The following is an 8,926-nucleotide window of genomic DNA, read 5'->3' as shown; positions in this document are numbered from 1 at the left end:
TTTTTTTTGCGGTACGCGGGCCTGTCACTGTCGCGGCCTCTCCCGTTGCGGGGCACAGGCTCCGGACGCGCAGGCTCAGCGGCCATGGCTCACAGGCCCAGCCACTCGGCGGCATGTGGGATCCTCCCAGACCGGGGCACGAACCCGCGTCCCCGGCACCGGCAGGCGGACTCCCAACCACCGCGCCACCAGGGAAGCCCCTCAAAGACTTTAAGAAAACAGGCAGTAGGGAGGAAAAAATGAAGAGTCCAGGAAATAATTCATGGCACAACATCTAAGATGGATAAAGAGAGTATAGAATCAGGAGCACAGCAAAGGGTTAGCCTGAACAGGAGAAAGGGTGGCTCCTCCTCTGAGAGGACAAAGGTGTGGGAAGTGCAAACAGACATTTGTTCGATTGTTTGTTTGTAGACAAGTGGCAACTGGGGTGTGTTCTGGGTGGTGGCAGAAGTGACTACCGGATGAGGGTGGTCCAGTTTGACCCACTGTTGTCATCACAGAACCGGAAGCCCAGGGGTTCATACTACATCTGCCTACGTTGAGGTGGCCACGGCCGGCTGCAAGGCAGGTTGGGAGATGTAATCGTCACGTGCCCAGAAATGTTCCCTGTTCCATGACCGAGGGAAGTGCAGAGAATGGAGGCTGAGGGCCAATGAGCAGATTTGAAAAATGTTTCAGCTGGGAAGCCCACAGGATTTGCTGGTGGGTTTGATACTGGAGTTTGAATGACAAAGAGGATGAAGAACAAAGTAGGTGTTTTAGGGGATGTGGAAAGAAATACGGTCAGGGATCCAGAAAGAGATCTGAGTATATATTTTCCCAGCAGAGAATCAACTCTTTAGAAGGAATGACATTGATGTGCTCATGACTGTCGCCATAACAGGGTAGCAACACTAGATCCCTAGGGTCACAACCCGTGACACACCTGTTGCTTTCAGTCCAGCCTACAACCAGGGCTGTGCCCACAGGCATGGGTCTGGGGGACCCTGCTGACAGGTCAGCCACAAAGCCACAATCATGACCTCCACTGTTGTTCTAATGAATCCCCGAATTGGTCCAATTTCTTGAAACAAAGGTCACATCACTTCACAGGTGTGGATACAGTTCATACCTGAGTTCTAAAAACTCCTTGTCTGATGGTTCTTTTTTTAAAATTTAGTTTAACTTAATTTAATTTAATTCTATTCTATTTTATTTTTATTGAAATATAGTTGATTTACAATGTTTAAGGTGTACAGCAAAGTGAGTCTATATATACCTATTCTTTTTCAGATTCTTTTCCATTATAGGTTATTACAAGATATTGAATATAGTGCTGTGGGGTAGGACTTTGCTGTTTATCTATTTTATATGTAGTAGTGTGTATCTGTCAATCCCAAACTCCTAACTTATTCCTCCCCACACTTTCCCCTTTGGTAACCACAAGTTTGTTTTCTTTTTCTTTTCTTTTTTTTTTTGGCCACGCTGCACAGCATGTGAGATCCGAGGTCCCCGACCAGGGATTGAACCCAGCCCATGGCAGTTAAAGCACGGAATCCTAACAACTAGACCAGCAGGGAACTCCCGTAAGTTTGTTTTCTATGTCTGCGAATCTGTTTCTTTTTATAAGTAAGTTCATTTGTATCATATTTTAAATTCCACATGTAAGTGACATCATATGCTATTTGTCTCTCTGTCTGGCTTACTTCACTTAGTATGATAATCTCTAGGTCCATCCATGTTGCTGCAGATGGCATCATTTCAATTTTTTTATGGCTGAGTAATGTTCCATTGTATATATGGACCACATCTTCTTTATCCATTCATCTGCAGATGGACATTTAAGTTGCTTCCTGGCTACTGCACTGAGGGTTCTTTTCTACTGGAAGACTTAGAGGGAGGAGCTACAGGAGTGCCATCGTTTGCCCACAGCCCTTTCCACTCTGGTTAAAAATGAGTCACACACTCACATGTCCTTGGGTGCTTTCCTTTCTCAGAATTAGCTGGTGATGGATGGGGGCTCAGGTTTGGTTTTGGCAGCTCCGGGGCAAAGACTGTGCACCCAGGTGCCATGACTACAGAGGAAGGAGCTCCCCCAAGGCCGTGCCAACACATTCAGGATGAAACTGGGGCCACTTAGGGGGGTGACGGGCTGCGTGTGTCCCTCCCCTCACAACGCAGAGGGTTGCCCCAATTCCATCCCTGTCCTCTCTTTCAGGACCACAGTGACCTGCTAACAGGATGAGTGACATGAGGGACATTCATTCTGAGATGCGCTGAGACATAAAGGCAAATCCTGGACCCTCCTCGGAAACATGACCACCATCTCATTTTCCCCAAACGTTCACTTTTAAAAAGTGACATCTCATGACTAACTTTAGCATTTGGGAATGAATGCTGAGATTTTAAAAGTTTTCCTAGAAAAGCAATGGATTTGTATGGTATCACAAGCTCCATCCATATGAGAAATCAGGTTTAGATATCTCAGTAGGCAAGTGGGAGGACTTGTAAACATTCCTTGTTTTGGGGGGAGGTGAAACTGAATACCTAATTCTGTGCTGTGGGACATTCCAAGAAGGAGCCCAATGACGTGGAGACGTGTCCTTGCCCCAGTCACAGAACGAGGGTGATAATCCCCAGAATTATCACATGAGCAGGTCACAAACACTAAAGGACACAGATACTCATTTTCAGGGGTCTGCACAAAAGTCCTGATGAGAAAAGCCTCCTGGAAATGGAATACACTTTATTCTGGCCGAAACACCTAATACTTTCCATCTACCTCATGGGAATATATGTTTTACAAGAGAGATGAATATTATCTCATAATCTGCCACAATACCTAATATCTATCACATTTCAAAATGAATACGATTAGCGCCTAAATCTCAGCATTGGCAATTTTCCTCTCTCTCTGGAAAAGTTTTTTAATTGAAAGCATTTGAAGGGTTGAGAGAAAACGCACCATTTATTTCTGTTAGACACTCTAAGTGTATCTGGTTACTTGGGAATAAAGTAGTTCCCCCTTCAAAGGAAAAAAAAAAAATCCTTTAGGCTTATGTGACAATTCTATTTGGTAGAACAATGAACTGGAGTTTCAGTGGCTAGAATTTACAGAATGAATGATAGCACCATCTATAAAAGAAGATACAGAATCAAATTCTCCAGTGACATGAATTTCTTTTACAATTTTGAGAACAAAAGCATGCATGTAGAAGAAAATCTACATGGATGTGCTTTGCTATTCATATTGTTATAGCCTTTCGGTGCTAGAAATCTTGAAATACTAATAAGATAAATTTCACCGTTAGCCATTAACTTCCTATATGAGAGCAACATTTCTGTTAAAGATTTAACCCCTGTTTTCTTTGATAAGGTTGGGCCGTTAGTACAGAATTACCCTAGATGCAAATGACAAATGACGACAAGATCTGCAACAAACGTGAAACTAACGTCCTGAGCACGTGGACGCTCGGACGCCCAGTGACTGCCAGCCTTTTGCCCCGCTCGCTTGGCGCCGCCCGTGGGCCCCGCGGCCAACGAAGGACCCCCGCTGTACGGTTGCCGCGGCTGCACGCCGGGACCTGCGCTCCGGGACCGCCGCGGCCCGCGCACGCAGCCAGCCCAGTCTGAACTTCCGCTGCCTCAACCAGACCCTGAATGTCAAAAAGCAGAGTGTCTGCTGGATGAACTTGAGGATAACGGGAGCTTTGGGTGACGCTGGCCCTCAGGACAATACCACCTATGAAAGACTGGCCGAGGAGACGCTGGACTCCTTAGCAGAGTTTTTTGAAGACCTTGCAGACAAACCTTACACATTTGAAGGCGATGATGTCTCCTTTGGGAGTGGTGTTTTAGCAATTAAACTGCGTGGAGATCTAGGAACCTAAGTGATCAACAAGCAAACCCCAAACAAGCAAATCTGGTTATCTTCACCATCCGGTGGCCCCAAGTGTTACAACTGGCCTGGGAGAAACTGGGTGTCCTCCCACGATGGTGTGTCCCTCCACGAGCCGCTGGCCACAGAGCTGACTCAAGCCTTAAAACCCGAACTGGGGACTTCCCTGGTGGTGCAGTAGTTAAGAATCCACCTGCCAATGCAGGGCACACGGGTTCGAGCCCTGGTCCGGGAAGATCCCACATGCCGCGGAGCAGCTAAGCCCATGTGCATAACTACTGAACCTGCGCTCTAGAGCCCATGAGCCACAACTACTGAAGCCCGTGAGCCACAACTACTGAAGCATCTAGAACCCATGTTCCACAACAAGGGAAGCCACCGCAATGAGAAGTCAGCGCACCACAATGAAGAGTAGCCCCTGCTTGATGCAACTAGAGAAAGCCCACGCACAGCAAGGAAGACCCAACACAGTCAAAAATAAATAAAATTAAATCTTAAAAAAAAAAAAACAACCCACAGAAATCCCAAACTGGACTTATCTTCTCTGGCCTACCCTGGAAAAGGCACTTGCTGCCCAGCCTCATGCTAAAGACATTAAACAAAGACCCCAGCTTTGTTCTGCAGCTGAATGGCTAGCTTTTTCCATTCATGCTTTTGAGGACAGTTGCGTGGTGTGTAACGGCTCTGTGAAAAGACCGTGTCACCTCCCGCCCTGCCGCTGGGTTCAGATTTTTAATTTCCATAGCTTTCTTTGGATTTATTGTCTGATTTCCTCCCTCACGTGATAGCCCTTATCTTTCGTAATGTCTGTACGCCCATACCTTTATATATAACCTCACGACAAAGAAAAAGAAGAAGGACAAATTTCAGGAGGAGAAATGAATTGGCTTCACTCTTCATTCTTTGAAAGACTTACTACAAAAACTGCATGAAGAGCGTCTGGCCAACCTTGCCATCCTGTCTCAAAATGAGACTCATTAAAGGGAAACCTAAAACGTTCCTACTCCCCTTGAAAGTGTAAACACTTCTAAGTGCTTTGGTATTGAAGCATCAGGGGCAACTCGGGAATTCTCAAACCGAAGACCATTTTCTCTTTGTGCTTTGTGACTGCCAGGGTGTGGCCCACATGGGGTGACACAGGGAGATGTGGTGCCGTGTCTTCCATATGTGCATATAGATGTACACACAGAGTTACACGTGTGTGTATATATATATTTTTAAAATTTAAGAATAAGCTATTGCAACACTGGTCTGAGGATGCAAAAAATCCCCCAAAAGCCACCTCTGTAAGCTCATGGATATAGTACAATAAATGAGGTCACGGAGCTCAGGAGGTGCTTGGCAAACTGTGAAAGGCCACATAAATGAAAAGATGTTGGTGTTAATGAAAGGAACCCCGCTCTTACACTTGGCCCAGCCCAAAAGTAGTTGTCTGTCTCTGGGCAAGTTTCTCCAACTCCCTAGACCTCTGTTTTCCCCTGTTAACAGAGAGGGTTAACCTAGATAGAATATAGTCGATTCCCAACTTAGACATTTAGTGTTCCTGCCAGGCAACTTAACAGGCCCACTTTAATTCCCTCCAGTAGAGGAGATGACAGTGAACAGTTTTTTTTAAGCTATAGAGTAAGTATATGGTTTTGGGGTTTGCTTTACTTGAATTTCAGATGAATTCATGTTCAAATAATCATCCTTTATTGTGCCATTACCGTGCTAAGCCGGGGCTGTAGGCTGAACGTTAAGGTGATAATCCTAACCCCGAATCACAGCCCTCATAAATGAGATTAGTGCCCTTAGAAGAGAGACCCCAGAGAGCTCGCTCATCCCTTTCACCATGTGAGGACACAGCTAGGAGACGGCTGTCTATGAACGAGGGAGCAGGCCTTCACCAGACAGCCAGTCTGCTGGGGCCTCGATCTGAGACTTCCCAGTCTCCAGAACGATGAGCAATAAATTTCTGTTTATAAGTCAAAAAAAAAGAAAGAGTTAACATCCTAACTCTGTAGATAGCAGTCCGCAGAGAAAACATTTTTATTCCTTTTTTTTAAAAAGAGACATAAACAGATATTTAACTGAGGAAGAAAATAGAAATTTATCAATATGTAAAAAAATCCACTTTTTTGGTATACAAAAATGAAAATTAATAGGACATGCTGTTTAAACTCATCAAATTGGCAAAGATAAGTTCTCAGCGTGCTTGCAGGGGGGATGGGCACTGTCCCACTTTGCTGCGAGGGGCAGGTAGCTGCTGCCCACCTGGAGATCTCGCTTGCTTGTGTGGTCAGAGCCCTGATAACTGCACACCTGTGGATCCAGTAATCCCCCTTCTCAGGTTCCCACTTCCTTTAGGTCTCCTGGCCACCCCATCGGGAGGAACTCTGCTCCATCTGCTGACATACAGCTTCCAGCCCTGTGGAAAGCACCTTCCACCAGCAACTATTCCTTAAAGACCCCGGAAAACCTGCACAAAAGCAAGTAAGAGCCACAGTTACAGTTACCATGGAGACCATAAAGCCTTCACCGTCTCCTGTGCTCAAGGGGCGTCTGGAGCTCTGCTCGCCACTCTTGGGCCTCACCTGCCGATGCGTCATCCACACCAGGCTTACGGTCTCCATGGGCTTCCAGCTCTGACCCTGAGGGGCACAGTGGCATCTGACTCTGGTGGCCCCTCTGTGTCTGGCATCTCCTGGAAGCACTCCCGGAAACACTTTTCTCTTTTGACCACTGCCTTTCTCTTCTTGGAGGTCAGGGTCAAGTTCATGGGGTCAGGCAGTTGGGCATCCTTCCCAGCCCCGTGGACTCCATTCCCAGAAATGTAACAGGGAAAACTTCTTCCTCCCTCTCATCCTCCACCCTGATCTCCTCCAGAAAACTGCTCTGGGGCCCTTGCCCACCTGGTCAGCAGGCTTGCCCACCTGAATCTGAATCTCAGTCCAGGCTCAGGCTCTGACGCCTACCACGCAGGGCCCTGATGGTTGGTTACAATGTCAGAAACAACAGATAAACCAAACGGCTGCCGCCATGGCACACATGTATCTGTGTTTCTAATGCTGCATTTCCTTCTCTCTCCATCCTTCTGCATCTCTTTGCTCCCAGCTGTAGCTCTAGGGCTGAGCTGAGGACCTGGCACATAATGAATGATTACTAACCATCTGTTGACTAACCAGTGCATCCATGAGAAGGAGTGTTACACAGGATTTAGGAGAGGGTTTTCAAATGATGTTTAATGATGCTCAAAATGAAATAAGTTTTAAAAGCAGAATAAATGGAAGCCACCTAAGTGTCCATCGACAGAGGAACAGATAGATAAGATGCGGCACATGTATACAATGGAATATTACTCAGCCATAAAAAGAAACGAAATTGAGCTATTTGTAATGAAGTGAATGGACATACAGTCTGTCACACAGAGTGAAGTAAGTCAGAAAGAGAAAAACAAATACCATATGCTAACACATATATATGGAATCTAAAAAAAAAAAAGGCTCTGAAGGACCTAAGGACAGGACAAGAATATAGGTGCAGATGTAGAGAATGGACTTGAGGACGTGGGGAGGGGGAAGGGTAAGCTGTGATGAAGTAAGAGAATGGCATGGACATATATACACTACCAAATGTAAAATAGATAACTAGTGGGAAGCAGCCGCATAGCACAGGGAGATCAGCTTGGTGCTTTGTGACCATCTAGAGGGGTGGGATAGGGAGGGTGGTTGGGAAGGAGACGCAAGAGGGAGGGGTTATGGGGATATATGTGTATGTATAGCTGATTCACTTTGTTATAAAGCAGAAACTAATACACCATTGTAAAGCAATTATACCCCAATAAAGATGTTAAAAAATTATTAGTAAAAGCAGAATAAAAACTATATCCGGTGTTATACTAATTTCACGAAGAAAACCAAAAGTTGGTACGTGGAATAAGGACTAGAAGAAAACACACCGAAACGTTAAAAGTAATTATCTGGGGCTTCCCTGGTGGCGCAGTGGTTGAGGGTCCGCCTGCCGATACAGGGGACGCGGGTTCGTGCCCCGGTCCGGGAGGATCCCACATGCCGCGGAGCGGCTGGGCTCGTGAGCCATGGCCGCTGAGCCTGCGCGTCCGGAGCCTGTGCTCCGCAACGGGAGAGGCCACAGCAGTGAGAGGCCCGCGTACCGCAAAAACAAAAACAACAACAAAAAAAGTAATTATGTGCAGTCAATGAAATTACAGGTTTTTAAATTGTATTGTTTGTAATTTTCTGGATTTCTTATTTAACAAGATGTATTACATTTACAGTTAGAGGGAATTCCATAGGTATCTATATAAAGCATATCTATTTGTCAATAGAGTTTAAGGCCTGTAGCTATGGTCACAGGTAAGTGGCAGACAAAGATCAGGTTATTCTTAGAGAGTTTTCTTTCTTCTACAAAGAGGTGCCTTGTTCTCACGGAATCAGCTTCAGTGCCTCTAGACTATTTGCCAAATCGGACCACAGTGGGCCTATTGCGCTGTCTTTCGTCTGCCTAAATGCACCTGATTTGTAAAGATAATTTTACATTCCTTCCAGGTCAACACTATTAAATGATATTTTATTATGAAAGCCATTGTATTTGTACCTCAGTTTATTTCGTGTTGCTCTCCAGGGCCTGGTACAGTGCCGGATAGTCGGAAGCTGGCATGAGGAAACCCGTTCTTGTCCTCCAGAGTTTACAATACGGGCAAAAGCACACATTAGAAATAGGCTTGTATATCAAAAGGGAGACATAATTTAGCTTACGATTCCTCCACCTCAGTGGCCTCTTTACATGATGTTTCCATGCCCATTATCTTATTATTTTTTGAGATTTCCATAAAGTTATCCACACAATGTACATATCATTGTGATTTCCTTCTCATCATAAACTGTTATATATTAATTTTGCATCCAATACTCCACACATGCTTTGTCATTCTAAGACTTCTTTTCCCGTGATCTCTCAGATGGTTCTTCTTTGCTCCCTTTGTAATAAACTCCATGATGCTGGCATCTGAAATGGGGGGAGGTCTCCCCCTCTTCATCATTCTTCTTATTG

At 45.4% G+C, this 8,926-nt stretch overlaps 1 pseudogene; it reads left to right on the top strand.

The window, feature by feature from the left end:
* The first annotated feature begins 3,384 nt into the window (after window positions 1-3,384).
* LOC112406123 (frataxin, mitochondrial pseudogene) lies at window positions 3,385-4,466 on the top strand (annotated as a pseudogene).
* Window positions 4,467-8,926: the final 4,460 nt, after the last annotated feature.

Source organism: Neophocaena asiaeorientalis, unplaced genomic scaffold, assembly GCF_003031525.2.
Source record: "Neophocaena asiaeorientalis asiaeorientalis breed wild unplaced genomic scaffold, Neophocaena_asiaeorientalis_V1.1 scaffold124, whole genome shotgun sequence".
Lineage (NCBI taxonomy): Eukaryota > Metazoa > Chordata > Mammalia > Artiodactyla > Phocoenidae > Neophocaena > Neophocaena asiaeorientalis.
This window is presented reverse-complemented; position numbering and strand designations above follow the sequence as displayed.